Here is a 19,387-nt window from a genome sequence, read left to right on the forward strand (position 1 = left end):
GTTTTAATACTTTTACCAGTAACTCCGCGGCGCAGTTATGAAGAAGTGAGGCATTGCGGGTGAAGAAGTGCACGGCAATTTAGAAGATTTAATAGAAGTCGATTTTACACTTACACACATTAACATTCACATGGACTTGATAAGAAAAAAAAAAAAAAAAAAGCACCATCCAGTATTCTCACTGCTACATGATGCTGTTTGCCAAAGCCTTTAGTTATAATTAGTCAGATTAAACTCTATCCATAGATAGCTTCAACTCCATCCAGAAAAGCTACCTCACTTTCTATTTTTACAAACCATGCTGACAATAAGTACTCTCACATCTGACAGGATATATTGTCTTTGCCCATTGCCTCTTATAACCTGACAGTGAAAAATGTACACTTCAGCATCCAGGGAGTCGTTTGTTACCTCTCCACTTCCTTCTAATTAATGAAAACATAAGGGAAGAAACAATAACTGGGTCTACTGTTCAGGCAGAAAATGATTATTGCTCAGATGAAATAAAAAAAAATATTTTTGGCACCTGATTGCCTCAGCAATGACATAATCAGCAGGGATTTTTACTGACTCTGCAATAAAACTACATATAACTATAAATGCAAAATACTTAAAGGTTTCCCCCCGCTCCTTCCTTTGCATGTAGTTACACCTACCATAAAAGCTATCTTAAAGATCGTAAAGAAGAGGTGCGCTTTATGGACAAATGGTCTTTTTTGCAGAAAAGTGGGAGGTTGTACCCAAAAAGCATTCCAAGCTGGCTTCACTCACAGAGATGCACTGCTTGGCATAGAGCACTTTGATTGCTGTATTTGGGCCAGGTAGCATATTTTTGTGCTAGTACATGGGGAAATGATTGATACAGATGAAATCTGGAATTCAGCAGAGCACATCGCAGGCTTTTTTTTTTTTTTCCCCAGCAAGAATAAAAGGGGCCGCAGAGGCTGGCAAAGCCACACTAACTGACATAAACTGGGTTTCTGCTTTGGGGTTTCTGTTGCAAAAAGTTGGGGGATCCCCCAGCCCTTTTTGAAAATTTCTGCTTCTCACGAGCACCACACCTGGCCAGGGCATTTCTGCTTGAGATTTTCCTACCAGCGTGTAACACATCTCCAGGGTATCCAAACTCATTTCACAGATCTGATTTTCCCATTTATTGTCCATTCCTTGTGTCTTTCTATAGAAATGTCCTGAATATAATGACTATCCTGACCTCCATAAAAACAGGGCAGTATTTTCTCAGTTGATCAAAATTGCTGAAATAGTGCTGTTCCATTTCTCAGAAAGCCAGTAGCAGAGAGCTGTTGGGATGAGAACAGATGTCTTCATTAGCTTGCAGAAGTAAATGGAAAACCAGTGCAAACCAGGGGGGAAAAAGAAAAAAAAAAAAAAAAAAAGAAAGAAAAAAAAAAAGAGAGAGAGAACAGCAGTGATATATTGATATTCTAGTTCATGCTGAGCTCATGCTTTATTGCATGGTCTTGAATAAGATTATGCCCAGAGCAAGGTGCTTTAGTACACCCAGGTGCTAAAACCAAGCCTCACATAACCTGTGACTGGGGCTCGTCTTCGATGTAAATCCAACAGCTTGTCTTGCACCAGGAATAAATGACATATCAAAAGGGGAAAGCGTCATTATTGACCAGACACTGTGGCTTTCAAGGGTGGGTGCATGGGTACCTACAAGTAACTCATTCAAAAGCGGTTGAATGTCTTTCATCCTGTTAAAAAAAGGGTGAATACTCAAGTTAATAATTGTGATGCACAGCCAGAAATAATTAGAGACTGCAAGACTGGCAATCATAAATTACTTTGCTTTTAATAACATAACGAAGGCAGAGTCACAGAAGCAATAGAAAAATGCAGCTCAAGCAGAGAAGTTCAAATGAAAAAATAAAGGCCAAATCCATTTCTTTAATTTCTTTCTTGAACAAAGAACAATATAATATTCACGGTTTCCAATGGACTAACTTTAACTGTAGGTGATTTTGTCCACAGCTAACTTGTCTAAGGGAGAGAAAGAAATCAAATCTTAAAGGAGAGCTCCCTAGGTTATGTGAAGCTATGAAATATAGCACTGGAAAGGTTTCTTCTCCATCTGCAGGGGATGTTCTGACCAGGTAATGCTGGCCGTCAACAGGATTGGGTCCACTCTAACATGTTGATTGCAGTTGAAATTCCAGGAGAAATTCTGGGTATCAGCCAGGGATGCTAGTGGGAGCTTCAAAAGCATTACGCTCCCTTGGGAATTTCTTGGGATACATCAAAGTGATAGCTCTTCCACTGCTGGAGGCATGTTGCCAACCTCCTGCCCCGTTTGCTTCCAGGGCTGGTGTAGAGGAAATTAATGGGCTTAACACATATGGCTAAGTTGCATGGGACGAATTATCCTAGAGTGAGACTCTGAATGATTGACTTAGTGTCCATCTCCAGAAGCTAAATTTGGGGGAGATGGATCCTCCTGAGAGCAGCAGCCTGGAGCCTGACTTTGTTTTAGTGCAGTATGGAAGGAGCAGGGGAGTTTGGAGCAGTGGAAGCAAGATCATTGAATGCTGCTGAGTCGATGTTATCTGTTACAGTGATTTTCTTTAATTACAGGAGAAGCTGAACATCCTTTTGTCCGTACACTATGACAGACTTATTAAAATACAACGTAAAACTTGAAATGTAACAAAAAGAAGTGAAATGATTCCTTAGTCGCTGTGATTCTTTTGGAATAGAAGAAAGTCTTTGCTTCCATTCCCAGACCTATCTTGCCCAGATTATATCAGCATTCATGTTACTGCAGCATCCTAAAGCTCTGAGCTCAAGGCTCAGTTGTCTTGGGTTGGAATCAGGCAAAATAAAAATAATAATAAAAAATAAATAATACAACCTTTTAGATAAATATCATTACATGCTGTTTAATATATTTTCCAATAAGAATGTAAACATGTCTGAGCCAAAAATGGGCTCAGTTTGAATTGTGTAAGCAGATAATGTAGGCTGGAGGTTCCAGTGCGACTTTTAAGTAGTAGTCTTCAATTTGTTCTATTTTAATTTGGCCCATCCATTTTGATGGGTAGTCTCATTAATACAGCACGGTTTCACATCAGAAATATCCCCTTTGAATGATATGAAGCCTAATGCATTCCTCCCACGCTGGAATAAATATAATATGTGGGAAGCGTATTACACCTGGTGATCCTTAATGTAACTGATCGATCATCAGTTTTCAAAAAGGGAAACCATCGTTGGGTAGAAAATAGATCAGCAATTGAGCCAGACAATTATCTTCTGTTCTGAATGAGACGCTGTGTGCCAAACCAGGAAGAAACATCTATTTGGCAGAACAGTAGATGTAACTAATACCTTTAGGACATGTTGGACAAAATTATTTACTAATAGTGCTACAAGGTACTGGAAGAAGGCTCCAGGATGAAAGCTCTTGTCCCATTAGTGGCAGAAAAAAACACCTCATGGTGGTACAAGGCCCAACAGGGAGCAGGGAGCAGCTGCTGCTAGTGGCACCTTCAGGCCTGCGGTGAGGCCCAGCAATGTCCTCCAGCCCTTCTGGCCTCCACCAGGGCATTACCCTGCATGGGGACAGTGACACGAGGACACGTTGCTCCTAGTGGCACCAGGACAATGGTACAGGGAGGACAGGCACAGGCTGAGCCTTCCAGGAGGAGCTCAGCACCATTTGGGCACCTACAGTGTCCTCAGCAGCCAGCTAGCCCAGCCACCTCGCATGCTGCCCAGATGGAGGAGGTGCAGGGAGCACATCCCACATCCCTGGTTCTCTTTGACCTTGCAGTGAAAGGCAAGGTCAAAGAGAGCCTCCCTGGCACAAGCTGGCTGTGGAGCCTGGGGACATCCCCGTGCTCAAACGCTGCCCAGAGCAGGGCTCCTCACCAGCCTCTGCTGGCTCCAGCTCCTGCTGGAGGCCTCAGCCTAGAGCTAAAGGTAAAGTGATGAAAGTCCTTCAATGAAACAGGATTACCAGCCGTCACAATCCAGTTTGCTCTTTTAAACGATGTATGTTGGTTTACATCAAACCCTTGCTTGGCTAATAGAATATATCAAAGGTACACTGTCAAGGGTTTTTGGGCCACAGGTTTGACCTACCTTAAAGTGGTTGTTATTTAACAACATGATTATTTGAAATCCGGATGTCTATTTTAATTTTATTTTTATTTTTTAAAGAGGAAAATGACACTCTGCCCTTGCAAGTTTGATGCCTGTAATTAAATACAATTGAAAACAAAAGATCCAGATCAGAAGCCAAAGAAGAGTGTTCTTTATTTAGTTAGGGCAAAACACAGAGAAACACAAAGGTTTCCCTCTTTGCCACTCCCAAGCTGGCTAGCTGAGCAGCCTGTTGCTCGAGCTGTGCTGTCATTGCCACTGAGGCTGACACACACGCAGAGATATTCTGGCATGAAGCTCCCCTGCATTAACATATTTTTTCTCTGAGTGACACTGTTTGTCCTGCAGAGTGGAAATTCCCTCTGCTTGAAAAAACGGTCTCAGGGGACCACTTGTAAAGGGAAGAGAGAAATTTATTCTCCAAGGCTCACACGGTCCTGGTCCCTCTGCCGAGAATGACAACCAGTGTGACTCCATGTGTCAGCAGAGGTCCTGGCTCGAGAACTGGGCTGAGAAATACAGGGTAATTTGATGTTGACATTAAAACCTGTCACCATCTGAAACAGCAGGGGAAAACTAACAATATTTGCTAAAAGGCAGAAGATAAAATCACTAGATGAAATTACTGCTTCAGAACGACCTTCTAAAAATACCTGCAGTGATCAGTCTGGGTGGCTGGAGAGCCACAAACAGAGAATGGCACAGCCTCTGCTCCGAAGCCACGTCCTCCCTGGAGGGAGGTAATTTGCACCTTGCAAAACACTGTCCCCAAATATATTACGGTCATAATGAGCCACAAAGACAGCATACAAAAAGAGCCCTTTGCTTGTAAACAAAGGAGCAGGAGGGAAGGCTCCAGCTCCAGCCAGATCCTGGTCGTCTATCTCTCACTGAGGCAAAGGCTGACCCAGGAGGTCCTAGAGGGTACAGGGAGGCTGTGGCTTGGGCAGACCAAGTCACCATCCTCTAAAAAACAGGCAATGATGCTCTAATTTTCCTCTGTCTGAGGACACTTGACTTTTCCAGGGAGCTCCTTGCAGTGGGAGCATTCCTCCATGGGCCCATGGTAGGGCTGCATTTCCCTTTCCTTCCAAAAAGTCCCTTTAAAGAAAAAACTAAGACCCTTTAAATTTCACAATCTCTTTAGTATAGGCAGGAGCACCAATGCACAGCTGGATACAAACACCCCATGGGCGGGTGTGCACTCTTAATTTCCAACACATTAACAGCACACTCCAAATCTCCATTCCAAGACACAGCCAATAAAAATGAATTAACTGAACAGTCATTAGGATATAATGTGGTAGCGTTAAGGTGAGTCACAATATAATTACCATTATTTCTAATGGAGTTACTGTGCCGTTACATCAGCACAACACACCTCACCTCTGCCTTTGAATGGGCACACACCTCATTGCACACCCACTTTAGTGTACACTCGCTTCAAGCACAAAAATCAAGGCATGATTCTGAGCAGGTTTGGGATAATGCAGCCCCAAATCAGATGTGTGTAAAAAAAAAAAACAGCTAAACCAAAGCAAAACGAAACAGGTGTTATTAGTGGCTGGACTTAGAAAATCTGTCTCTGTGTTACTGGCATCAAAAGGACTTTTTTTATTGAGTATGGTGGGTTTGGGATCAGGACCCTCTGACTTCTTAAATTGATTACTAAAGAAAAGAAGATTAGGAATTCATGATCTGTTGAGTTTTGAGTAATTTTGAACCTGACGGCCAATGTTCATGGGAGGAGTATACCAGACAACAGACTGGTGACATTTAGCAGGCTGCAGCAAAACATATGGCCAAGGCAAAGACACAGACTCCCACTGACCCCAGGGAGGAGAGGGCTGCAGTGTCTATTCTCCACTTTGTTTTGGGTTCACTGCTGTCCTGGTTTACAAGGTGGTTGACAGACTTTACACAAGGTTCATCGCACTGCCAGGTTTGGGGTATGTTGGCTGGTTTCTGAGAGATTCTCCATAAGGAGCCTGAAAAGGCAGGGAATATGGGATGTGACATAAATGTATTCTGCTAATGCTGTAAATTAGTCATATCAAATATGTATTTAATATAATAAATTTGGAAGACAGCTACTGTAGGTTAAGTGGTAACTGACAGCACTTATAATGAGGATTAATATACATACAGGTCCTACAGATTTGTTAAACTTCAATAAATATTTATTATAATCCACTGGTTCTTAACTTACACTTGAATAAATTGGCTAATGTTAAATAAATAGAGAAGCATGACCGAAAGGAATGGGTGAGTCTGGCGGTACCACCACAAGCTCATAGCTCACGAGGGGTTTGCTCTGACAAAGAGCAGCCTGATGATGCTTGGCTCCGGTGCCTGTTGGCTTAGCAAGCTTTGCATTAGAGCAAAGCCTTTCCTGAAGAGCCCAACCAACTTGTGTCCTTTCCGAAGAGCTGCCCTTGCTGCAGCATCTCTGAGACAGCTCTTCAGGCACAGTGGTGTGCCTGGGAGCTGCAAAGGCACTCGGGTCCCTTCAGATGTGGAAGGAAGTTTGGTGGAATTTCAGAAGTACTTTGCTGTAAGTAAGAGGCTAATTCACTGCTTATGCTCCTGGAAATGCTGCCAAGCATCTCTCTGTCTGCATGGGTTGGTGCCTAATTGCCATTGAAGGTCTGGCAGGGGCAGCCCAGAGGGGTGCTGCAGCAGCAGCAGACGTGTGGCTACAGACACCAAGACTTGCCCTGGGCCCCTTTTTGGGGTAAGAAATCAGGGAGCTCCTGTGTGCAGCATGCTGTGAGAACAGCCCGCCAGGGATTTCCATGCACGTAGCATCCTCTGCTTGAAACACAGCTCTCTCGTTGCATGAGAATAGCAACAGCGCAATGAGAATCTCACTGCAGGAAACCCCCTCAGCGTCTGCAGAAATAAAAGTCCTCATTGCCTGGAGACAGGAGCTGCATTAAAGGATCTCAGATATTTTAACCAGTGTGGAAGGCTTTGCACAAGGTGAAGATGAAGAGGAACAGCAGTTTTTTGAACTGACCATCAGGATGAGTATGGAGAGTGTTGTTTTGCTAAATTATTGCTCACTGCTCTTTTTTCTTTTTCTTTTTCTTTTTTTTTTTTTTCCCCCTGACTTAGCAAATGATTCCTGGATCTTTTGGAAGAACTTTTACCCATATCTGATGATAAATTACCTTCTCCTGCAAGTGCAACATGATGCATACTCTGCTGGCTGTTCATTATCATTTTTCATGGATCATCTTCTTGGCTTCCTCTCCCATCATTATGTCTCTGCCCATGACAACCTCCTTGACATTGTTGTACTGATTTCTTTGTAGCTGTCCTGGACCCTTTCCTACTACTGTCACGCACAGACTCGCCACGAATAGTTCCTCAGTCCCATGTGACAGATAATAACATTTTTCTTAATTGCTAATCATGTCTATTAGTGAGTTACTTGCAGGAGAACAGTTAATTCCAGACTGCTCAGAAATTCTGCAGAAGGGCTGAGGGGACGTGCACGGCCGAGCTGGCGATCTCTGCACCGCTGACACCAAAACCAGAAGCGACGCTGTTCTGTTCCCATCCTGGGCAATAGAGGATGAGAGCTCTGGTACAGATGTCTGGCTGAGGCTAGACCTCTTCCAGCAGCACAAACCCTGTGCAGTGCATTTTGAGGAAGGGAAACAGCCCCCAAGGGAAGGGTGTGCTTGTGTAGGGTGGCTGGTCTGAGCACTGGCTTGACTCAGCAGGGCTTCGAGCTTGTGGGTGCAGGTACAGCTCACTCAAAGGTCACTGGCTGCAGTGGGTTGCTGGTTTTTAATACCCCTGACACAACGCTGCAGGATTTCCTTGGCTCCAACACTGTCAGAAACTCAGAAACAGTCTCACGGATTAGATAAAGGCGGGGGCGACCCTCGAGTCCAGACAGTCCTGACGGCTTCAGGCAACTGAAGTAAAGATTTAGAAGCTAAAGCATCCCCCCAGCATGGCCCGATGGGGAGATAACCACAGGGGAGGGAGGGAAAGGGAGGGGTAAAATGAAGCGGTGAGTGTTGGTAAACGAGAGTCCTGAGGAATTAAACGTGATTGCCCAAAGCCTCCCACACTTCCTCCAAACAGCTGCTCTCTGTGCTAAATAAATCACACTTCTCGTTGCCTTACCCCGGACTCACACAAGTGTTCAAAGCAGCACGGGGCCTTCCTGCCCTTGCTTTTCCCTCCAGCCTGCACCTCCCCGGTGTCAGCTCCTCATCTGATTTCTCCCCCACTCCTCCCCATTTCCTCTGCTCGGGTCAGGAGCAGCTCTTGCTCTGGCCAGACATCAGCAGTCACCCAGGCACTCCTCGAAGAGCCTCACAAGAACCCTGAGGGCAAGTCAGTGCTCCATGGGGAGCGTGGAGGGGCTCAAGGGGACTCAAATCATCCCCGCTGGTGTCCCTGCTGCAGCCCTGACCCCCCAGGGATTCTCTTATTGCTCCTTGCAGTGCCGGTGGTGGTGGCACCCTGCAGCAGGCTGCCTTCAGGGGTGCAAAGGGCACCGCTGCACTTCAGGGATGAATTTATTGGAGGCAGCGGGTCTTTGCAGAGGAATGCTGCAGTGCTCCATTAACTCCGGGAGATATTTCTGCAGCATGCACCAAGCCACGAGCGTCCTTTTTGCTGTTAAGCACCAGCAATGTTAAGCTGGGAGGGAGCGGGAGGCGTGCTTGCTCAAGGAAGATGTGGGAAACCAATTACAAGTTCTTATACAAATCCAAATGTGTCTTCCTAAACACACCGCCTCGCCAAATGAGCCTGAGATTTAGCTTTCACAATAAGTCTGAACTGTGAACTTTTTAATTTGCACATGGTCTCAGGAAATCTAACTCATCCTATCAGAAAAAAAAAAAAAGAAAAAGAAAAAAAAAAAGCTACTTTAAAAAACATTCTTTTGCTCGTTTCTTTATTCCAGGAGCAGAGTAATTTATGTACTCATTTAATTTTGTTCTGCCACAAACAAAACCACAGTATATAATGTGATCTCTATTGCTGGAACGCTTATTGTTGGAAGGACATCGGAGAAGACATAAATGTCCCTGACACAAAAGAAGATCCCAGGTTTCGGAAAGATCACACAGATTGGAAAATACGTTTTTCACTTAAATTTATGAGTGGCCCTTTGTTCTTTCCTTTATAGTATGATAGCATAATAATCTTTTAAAACCACAGTAAGAGCTAGGCACCTGAGAGATTGGTGCTTTATAAATACTTAAACAGATAGACCGCTATGAAAATCTTTTGTTCTGCTGCATTTTGGTCCATTGTTAATACTGCTCCAACAATGCAGGGAAAAACCTCTAATAATTGGAAAACATTTGTGTTGGGAGGTGAGGCGGTTAGTGTCTTCAGAGAAATATCTTCCAAGGCAAAGAGCATTCTATTATGCACGCAAACTGCAGAAACAACATGCTGGTTTTGCATATGTGTGCATACAGAGGTAGGAAAAACCTGCCAGCCAGCCAGCAAAACACCCGTATTTCATCGCTAATGATAGCGCCGGACAGCTGTAATTCACAACTTTGGAAAAGTAGAGGAAAAACCCAAAGCAGCCCTTACATCTTGCTGAACAAAAAGCCTGCACCATGTGAATGAACTCAAGGTAGTGGGTCGGTAATTGGCTAAGTTATCTCTGCTGTCACTGTTTTGTCCGCCGACAGCAAGGTGCTGATAAGCCCCAGAGGTTTCTGAGCTCCCCAGGAGGATGCATTGGAGCAGCCCCTTCTCCTGCCTCAGTTTCCCAGTGGAAAATGAGGACAGCAACAACCTCCTGTCTCCCACATCAGGATGTTGAGAGGAAAGGGTGTTACTGTCAATGGACACTGCTTCTGTTTGTCATTAGTTTTGAAAATAATTTTATTTTCTTTCCCTCACCAGAAACATGAAATGAAAGAAAAAGGTTGGGAGAAAACCACGCTTGCACCATATTTATAAAAATTGCATATCACACAGCCATGCTGTATCCATGTACTGGAAAAGACTGGAGAAGTTGGGAGAAATGTGGTTTTTAAGCAGCATTATGTTGCAAAATGGTGATGACATTGCTGCTTTTGTCTGGTGGCAGAGGGGCAGGGAGTTGCTCTGTTACATCCATCTTTGCTGGTAGCTCTGTGGGGCTGGAGATTTCTCAGGTAAAGTGAAACAGGGCTCAATAAATGGATAGATGGGATCCTGAATAAGTAAATAAATAAAATTATTTAAAAAAAAAAAAGAAGAAGAAAAGTGTTTTTTATTAAAAAGAAAAAGGGCTTAACTAACCAAAAGGTACAAAATTAGCTCTTAAGGAAGCCAAAACTGAAATAAACACTCTTCCTTTGTGTCAACCTATAGAGCAGGTGTTGCAGCCGTGTGATTTAGGAGCTGGAGCACACGCTGACATGGCAGTCCTGGCAAAGCCTGGCCAGGCTCGGTGTCTGGGAGGAGTGGCACAAAGTGGTTGGAGTGCTGCACATCCCATGCTCACTGCTCCAGCAGGGACGAGCCACACGTGCAGACCACTGGCACATGGCGTGCTCTGATGGGGACGTGCATGCAGAGCATGCAGGGGTTTGCTGTGCACACTGAGCTGGACACGGTTTGGGGAGACTTTGCAGACAGCCCAAATGACCCACTTAGGTCTTTCCCAGTCATTAATAAAGGACAAAGCCAAGAAAAGATTTGCTTTTATTAAAAAAAAAAAAAAAAAAAAGAATAACTCGTCCCTTCAACATCAATTTGTGGCATCGTTATGTGACCCACCATCCCAGTGTTTGTACAAATACCATTGGGTTTTTTTGTTCTCTGATAGGGATGTGTCAGTTTGTCAAAATCTTAATATTTAGTACAAATTTGTCTGTGCTGAGACAACTTCCTTTGGCAAAGGCTAATGGAATTGCACATCAGGCTGCACATTGCATCCGCTGATGGAATTTTGGGTCAAAATAAGAAAAAGAGACAAAGAGAGAAGGCACATCCCCAGCAGCCTCACAAGCTGGGAACAGGACAGAGCTACATTCAAGCTTTTGTGCCAATAAAATTTAATTTTTCATGGTGACCTGAAGAAGACCAGCCCCTGGTCTTTTCCTGCAGCCCTTTCCCGAGCTGTGTGTGCTGGGTGCTGGGGATGCAGGCATGGCTCGAGCAGCCAGGCTTCGTCCCTGCAAAATTCGGGTTGTGGACACCTCAGTAACCCGACTTTTATCACAGTGCTCTGCCCAGTCTTTTGGGTCGAGATAAAATTTTGGCCCATAGAAAAACAGAAATCAATACAAAAAAGATGACCCAATTGGGTCAATAATCTGCATTTTTACTTTTTTATTATTAGAAATATTTATATTACAGTAGCTTGGTATTTTAGAAGGCTATAAATGCATTTTTATATAATCAGCATTTTAAAAAGTCTATAAACATTCACTATGTTTGCCTAATGTACTATAAAAGCTTCCAAAGGAGCTGTTATTATCCAACTTGTCACCTCACACATGCTCCGAGGAGGATTTTTTTTTTTCTTGTCTGCTGTTAATAAAATGAAGCAAACCATTAACAGCTTTGGAGCTGCAAGGAGAAGTAAAGGGGCTTGTAATCTTGGACTCCAAAGGAAACGTCTGCAGCTTTGCTCCTTGCCTCTTTGAGATTCCCCACACGCAACAACAATTTCAAAGAGACAAAATCAGTTTAGGTTACATAAATTCAAAAGCCCAAGCCTGCTTCTTTTAAAGTAACATCTTGCATTTTGTTTGGAGTGTTGCAATCACATAACATTTTGAAGTGCTTCAGTTTTACATTCCTCCATGCATCTTCCTCTGCTTTCCTTGGTTAAAGAAGCTTTAATGCAGAATTACTGCAAACATTCATGCATTCATTACTGCACACACACACATATGTGCATGTATGTATGTCTGCATGCAAATATATGTATATATTAAAAGTCCAGCATGGTGTGTTGTGGTGGTTGTGCACTCAGGACCCATCTCTGCTGGCACCCTCTGCATGCCAAACTCCCATCTGTACTGGTGCATGGAGCAATCCACAGCCCAAGTCCTGATAAAAAGATGCCATGCATTTTGGAGAGAAACACGGATATTTTTGTCTCTGCAAGCTTGGGGTGAGTGTGGTGTAAATCAATTAGTGCAGGGAAGAAATCTGTGTGCAAAAAGCAGAGTGGGCATGAGCTTGGGGTTTTCAACCATCCCTTAATTCACATCTAGGAGATGGGTTTTCGGTTCATCGCCATTTATAGTTTGCTCCCGTTCCCAACATATCTCGGTGTCGGGATAGATTCTCAACCCCGGGGAACCTGTCAGGGACGTGATAACAACTCACTCAACCCAAAGCAGGGCACGATTGCGCCTGCGATAGCGAGCGGTGCTTAACAGCTCCCCTGCTGCGGGCGCGGGGTCCCGGCCGGCACAGGAGGGCACAGGCAGCCCCCCCTGGGGATTTGCTGCTTCTGGATGGGGCTGAAAATAGCCTGAGAACCTCTCACTTTTGACACTCAAAAGCCCAGGATGCTCCGAAGGGAGCAGCAGGTGATGAGCATCCCCAGTTTCTTGGGTAAAGTTTTTTTTCTGGATGAATTCAGGGTGGAGAAAGGCTTTCACGGCTTCAGTTTTTGGAGGGGCATGGGATGGGAAAACACAGAAAGTCCTGGCTTTTTGGACATCCATGTGATGCTGGAAAAGAGGAGAAAAATAAACAATGGAGGCAGTTTGTGCTGCTGCAGGAAATTCCTGGCTGTTTTGCAGGGAAATGGGCCAAACATGCTGCATGGTGTGGCCATCGCAGAGGTGGCTCTGGCATCTCAGGGACACCAGAGTTCCTGTGATCTGTGGTTTTGTTGCCATACACCCATCCTGGGTGTCCATGTGGTGATGGTGTGGAGCTGCCTCTGCTCAGAACTGCTGGGATGGGGGAAATCCTAGGCCCCTGGTTCAAAGTTTGGGTTCAGAAGATCTGTCGGCTGAGATAAAGAGGCAAAACCACCCAGGATGGAGAGCAGGGGTATCAACCAGCTGGCATCATCCTCAGAGCTGGGGAGCTCTGACATAGCATCATGAAAAAGTGCCCCGCATAAGGGGCATGTCCTGGGATGTTGGGATGTCCTGGGACATCCTAAAAGCCTTTCACAGCTCTTGGCGTTATGGGGTGGTTCCTGTTCTGGGGGGGACCCTGCTGCAAGCAAGCAGGACAGGTTGGCTGAGCGTGGCCACCACCACGTGTGTTAGCACTTATCTGTTCCCCAAGGTGACCTCCCCAGGGCACTGCTCTCCTGGACATCTGCATTTCCAAGCTTATCTAATACAAGTTCTTCACCTGTTTCTACGAGTGTGAGCCAGGGACAGCACCTAGATTGCCCAAATTGCCCCTTGTCGGGGCATCATTGGGGCAGCTTTGGAGGCTGGAAGTCTCCCATGGCCTCAAAGTCCAGGAGATGTCTCCACGTCGGTGATCCCCTAAACCTGCTGTGGCAGGAGGGGTTTTCCTGACCTGTGGTGGGGCTTCCCAGTGCCTCCCATCGAGGGCAGAAGGTTGGCACCTCCCTGGACCTTTGGATACATTGGGAGATGTGGCCGGGCAATAGGGTGAAGGACTCGGCCAAATGTGGGTGCTTCCCTCTTTCCGCTGCAAATCAGGATCCCTTGACCTTCTTTCCCACCTTCTCTTCTGGCTACCTTTCCACCAAGGAATAAAAAATACAAATGAAAGAAGCCAAAGGAGAAGGAAAAAGTAAATACGGGTGGGAGACAAAGGTCTTCCTGCACAGACAAGGTCTCTGCTCCGAGCCTCCCAGCGCCGCCGCTTACCAAAAATAGCCAGGGCCCCGCGAAACCTCGGCCCGGCACGGAGCAGTAAGACGAGCTCCCTTCCCTCTTGATTTGGCCGGCCTAAAAATAGCAGAGGGTAAAAAAAGGCAGAGTCAGGACCCCGCAGGCCCAGTAGTCAATGGGCTGAGGGGCGCGCCTGAACTCCAAATCCCGCTCGGCGGCCTCCAGCTGGGAGGCTATTTTTTGCCGTGGGTGACTAAATATGGGCAGGGAGGGAAGAGCACGAGAAGGGGCCGCTCGCCCGGCCGTGCGTGTTTCGGATGCTTCGCTGGGTATATAAGCACTGCAAAGGTGGACTCGCTTCCTCACCAGCTCTGCCCCCCTCTGCAGCCCCCCGGGTGCGTGTGTGCGCACCCCTCCCGACAGCCTGACCCCCGAGTCCGTGGCTGACCCCTTTGGGGGGGCCAGGAGGGGACATGGAGGGCAGGGAGAGGGGGGACACACGACGACTTGTGCAGGCGCAGCCCCTTTTTCTTTCGCATCCAGGTGTGCTGCAATCCGGGCGGGCAAGGTGGCTTCTCCTTAACTCCCTCCTCGCCCGCTGCCGCCGCCGCCAGCGCTCCCCGGAGCCTCGCTCCCCTCCCTTCGCTCAGCCTCCTCTGCTCAGCCTCCCCTGCTCAGCCTCCCCTGCTCAGCCTCCCCTGCTCAGCCTCCCCTGCTCAGCCTCCACCGCTCGCCGCTCAGCCTCCGCTGCCTCCCGCCGTCCTCCCCCACCCGCCGAGCCGCGCTGCAGCAGCGGGGACGGAGTTGGTGTAGTGGTGCTGAGCGAAGGGGGTGAGGTAAGGGTGGATGTTGGGGGGGGGGGGAGGAGGGAAGGTTTTGCCTGGTGATTTTTTTTTTTTTAATTTCTTTTTTTTTTTTTTTTTTTTTTTTTGCCTCCAAGTGAGGACTAATACCATCACTGGGCCTGCTCTCTTTTTTCCCTTCCTGCATTAGAGATTGGCTATAAGGAGAAGGCTGACGGCTGCAGCATGAAGCGCATTATTACCTTGTGATTCCATGACCCTCCTCTATGCATCCCTAACTCTCAAAAGCTGATTCAGCTTTCAGCTAGTGCTCTGGTGAGTCCTCTGCTGCAACAGAAGCTCCTAACTGGTATGTCTTTTTTTTTTTTTTTTTCCTTCCCCTCTTCTGCTCCCTGTCTTTCCCTTTAACCACACCAGCTCAGCTCTTTTTTAAACACTTTTCTGGCCGATGCAGGACCGAGTGCCCATCCAACTTACCCAGGGACTTAAATGTCTGCTTTTGCATCCGGCAGATGTGTGTGTGTGTGCCGCGTGTGTGTGTCTGTGCGGGGATGTGCCGGCTGTGTTTAATCGGTGGATGGGTTAGCAGACCTTCTCCCCCCCCCTTTTCTTTTTTTTTCGTGTTGTTCTGCTGTGGCATACTCCGCATTTAAAAAAAAAAAAAATAAAAAAGCAACAAACTGCAGAGCAAGCAGTGCACTAGAATAATCTGAACTGAAATGTTAGAACTTTGGCATGCAACCGTTCTGCAAGGTTAAACCGGCCTTTAAATGCCTAATTCAGATCCAGGCTGGCTAATGACACCTAGGGGGATTGGGGCTTTATTTATTTATTTGCACCAAACTAGCGGCTATGAGCTAATACCAGCCAGAGCAAAAGGGTGAAATGTGGTTAAACTTAGCCTAACTTGCGATGATCTCAATGCCGCGGTGATTAACTGTTCAAATGCCGAGGAAAGAGCATTAATTGCAGGCGCATGGCTTGGGGATGGTCGGAAAGGAAATGTGAGGAGAAGTTAGGTTTTCCTGCCAGGGGTTTGAAATTCAGGTTACACTTCATCCAGCAATCGGCTGTTATTGCTCCTGCAGCTAAGAGTTGGCTGTGGTCATTATATTTTATATGAGAGCGGTGATACCTAGTCGCATAAATATATGTGCATCGGTGTTGGGTGAGGGATGCTGTGCTCTATACCCGCGTGCACACAAATTCAGATATGCTTTAGAGCATGCATATGTGTATTTTACAGAGCTTTATCCAGAGATACCTAAATGCTGTCTCTAAGCAGGTGTAGCATTCGATCCCAATGCAATGCACCTCCTGTCTGTGGTTAGAGTAGTGCTATGTGCATATGTCTGTGCGGGGAGTGTACACTCAGCTGTCGTGTGCAATGGTGTAGGCAGAAACCTGCGAGCTGGGCTGTGGATTTAACTGCCCGTTTCTCTAGAGCAGGAGGTTGTGCCTGCCTCCCTGAAGGGCTGAGGCCAGCCCAGCCCCTGCCCTGTGCCTCTGCCTTGGCCCCGCTGGCCTCTCCCTGCCCTGTGCCCAGCCCCAAATCCAGGCTGCCTCCGAGTCCCGAAGTTTTGTGCTGCATGGCCGCAGCCCGACTGTGCCACTGGGACCTGAGGGGCACCCCGAGGCTGGGGCAGAGGAGGGAACTGATGTGTGGCCCCCTGCTTTCCATCCCTTCCACCACCCTGCTTCCCTTCTACCCAGCACCTCAGGCTCTTCCCTTCACTTTTATTCACTCCTTGGCCTCTGCACTGTCCACATTTCCTTGCTTTTTTTTTTTTTTTTTTTTTTTTTGCTTTCTTTCTTTCTTTTTTTTTTTCCACCACAACCACAATTTCATTGTGCTTCTTTTTTTTCTGCTCCGAGCAAGCACCAGAGCTCAGCACACCGAGGTGGGCTGAGGATGTTGGGTGCTGTTTGCCCACCACCGCTTCCTCCTGCTGTTAGTGCAGGACATGGACCACAAAGTGCCCCCGGCCTCACTATTAAAAGCATCGTCACGCTGCTTGTGTGCTCCTCCACCCAAAGGGAAAACCCTTGGGCAAATCATGACCAAATTTAAACCCAAATCTGCTCCTGAGCAAGCAGGAAGATGAGAGTTGCATTCATGATTGTGCCATGGCCTCCAGCCTTAGTGGGGATCCAACAGGCCACGACGCAGCTCTCACCCCAAGTGAGAAGGGAGCGGGGCAGCCGCTGTCCCACACATCTGTGGAAGTTTGGGGCTCCTCAGGACCGCGTGTGTTTGGGTGGATTTGAGGAAGGCAAATTGGGGATGAGTTGTAAATTTTTAATGGCTCAACGTGTCAAGCGGCTGCCCCGCTCCCTGCACCTGGCCTGCTCTTGTCTGTCTGAGGGCAACTCAACCCTCAGAGTGTCTTGGCCATGCAAAACCCACCTGCACTTGGGTTTTTGTGCTCTTTTTTTTTTTTTTTCTTTTTTTCCTATTTTTTTTTTTTGAATCTTAAGTGCCCAGAGTTTCCCTCACACTCCTCAGTTCTCCCTTCACTTTAATTTCTCTGCAGTCATGCATTACCATGGTGCCACAGCTCCATCTCTCTTTCCCTTGCTCCAAACTAAAGGTGGAAATTTGCCTCAGAATTAGACAAATACCGATGCTCCAAAGGGCCAGCAGCACTGGCAGGAGTGAGGAAGGGCACTGCCCAGAGCCAGGACCAGGCACTTGCCCGAGCTGGTGCACGGTGCACAGCACTGGGGGGCTCACACCCCGGCACTGCAGGGCCATGGAAGTGGATGGGAGCAGGGAAATATTTACTCCCCGTCTCGCAGCGATATTTTACAGAGCAGTGGCACAGCATCGACACAATTAGGTATTCCAAAGTGCTTACTTTGCCGCTCGCTAAGTTTACTTAAACCCTCTTTAAAGGCTTCATTAGGAGCCTGGGATGAACGGCCAAATTCATTAGCACCGAGGCGGGCGTTGTGCATTTGCCTGCAAATTGCTATCGAGCGGCAGCGGCGGGGCGAGGGGCGCAGGTGAGCGCCCACCAACCGTGCCGTGCGGTGCCGTGCGGTGCTGAGCGAGCAGCCAGCGCCCGCCGTGACCTCCGCCGCCGAAATCCTGCCCGCAGCGGCTGCCTATTCAGCTCGGCCCACGGTCGCAGCCACATTGTTCGGGAGCTTTAAAGCTCAGCGTGGCGGCTGGCCGAGGGCAGAGCGAGCGGGAGCCTCAGCGGGGCCGCGCGCGGGGACGAGCCCCCCGAGGGACACGGGCACACGCGGACGTCCATCCCGCGGGGACAACTCGGAAAGTCCTCGGCCTAAGCTGCCGGCACCTGGCTTCAGCTGCTTTTTAGTTTGCATCTCTGCAGGTGTCTTCCCACCCCCCCCCCGAATCCTCAGCTGGCTGGATGACTTGTGAAAAGCGATTTTTTTTTTTTTTTAATTTTTGCTTTTTAAATACCCTCAACTCTCCCAAAGGCATTTTGGGGGTGGCTTATCTGCAAGGTAGTGTCTCGCTCGTGGTGACCAGCAGAGGAAAAATCATTGGATTCACTAGGTAAGACGCTTTCTTCTTCCTATGCTTTAATCTCTACTTACTGATGGAAGCAATTGCTTGTCTGTAGCAGATGAGTTTTCTTGCTCTGGCAGATAGAGCAGGTCCTTCCTGGTGGTGCTTTGTACATCAGCAGCCAGACATTGGATTCGGGCTTTCTGAAAGCAAATTGGCTTTTTGTTTCTAAATTGCAGGGTGGAGGCAATGGGGAAATAATATTTATTTAACTTCCCCCAGCATGTCTTTGTCTAAAATGATACACATGTATACATATGTATACACACAAAGGAAATTCCTTCTGCTGAAGCACATTTTTGCTTTTTTTTTAATTGCTGAAAGTTTGCGGTTCCAGCTGGAACACCCTCTCTGAAGGTGGGCTGGGAGCTGGGTTCCCCCTCTGTGCCATTTCCGTGACAAAGAGCCCCAAAGAGCAGGGCAGCTGGCCACGCTGCCGGCACTTTCTGCCCGGTGCACAGCCCCCAGCCCCAAAAACCAGAAACCTGCGAGGGCAAAGCTGAGATCACCAGCAAATAGCGTGAGCAGGGGAGCAAGGGGGTGTGTGTGTGCATGTGTGTGTGTGTTCAAACTGTGCCTTAACTCACTCCCGGGATGTAAATTGTCCATCAGCGCTATTTTCTCCCGTGAACATATAAATGCGCATATTGAAACTACCTGCTTGAGAGACATACTTCTTTATATGCCCATATGAACCTGGCAATCTATGGAATGTAAAGAAGTATGTATTTCAGGTGGGGACCCTTCTCGGAGGAGCGGTGTGTGACCCCGTGCGAAGGGGGGGGAGAAAGACAGACAGATTTTTTTTTAATTTATTTATTTTTTTAAATGCCTGACATGGCAGACTGGCTGGGGAGTCAATTGATGATCTTGTTCCAGTGCGTGTATTGTTCTGTCACTTTGCCTGTGTCAGCAGGTGGAAATGCTCATCAGGACATTAAATATTCAATATGCTGACTGCGGCATGGGCTTTGAAAGGCAATGCCAGAGGAAGGCTGGCCGTCCACTCCTGGTTTTCAACAGGGATGCAGGCAGGTCCCTCCTTTTTGCTGCTCCCCCCCAGCCCTTTTTTCCCCCCAGCTAAGGCTAGGTAACAACCCGAGCTGCCTGATCATTAAATCTAGGGAAAATAAAAGGAGGTGGAGTGGGGG

The 19,387-nt window shown here is 47.2% G+C and overlaps 1 long non-coding RNA gene across 1 annotated transcript in view; it reads left to right on the top strand.

Annotated features, from left to right (window-relative positions):
• The first annotated feature begins 14,228 nt into the window (after positions 1-14,228).
• Positions 14,229-19,387, top strand: part of LOC137865685 (uncharacterized) — a 57,775-nt gene continuing 52,616 nt past the window's right edge. The window contains exons 1-2 of the long non-coding RNA XR_011102038.1: positions 14,229-14,728; positions 14,886-15,044. This is a non-coding gene — a long non-coding RNA (uncharacterized lncRNA). The remainder of the gene's footprint in view (positions 14,729-14,885; positions 15,045-19,387) is intronic.

Source organism: Anas acuta, chromosome 16 (genome assembly GCF_963932015.1).
Source record: "Anas acuta chromosome 16, bAnaAcu1.1, whole genome shotgun sequence".
Taxonomy (NCBI): domain Eukaryota; kingdom Metazoa; phylum Chordata; class Aves; order Anseriformes; family Anatidae; genus Anas; species Anas acuta.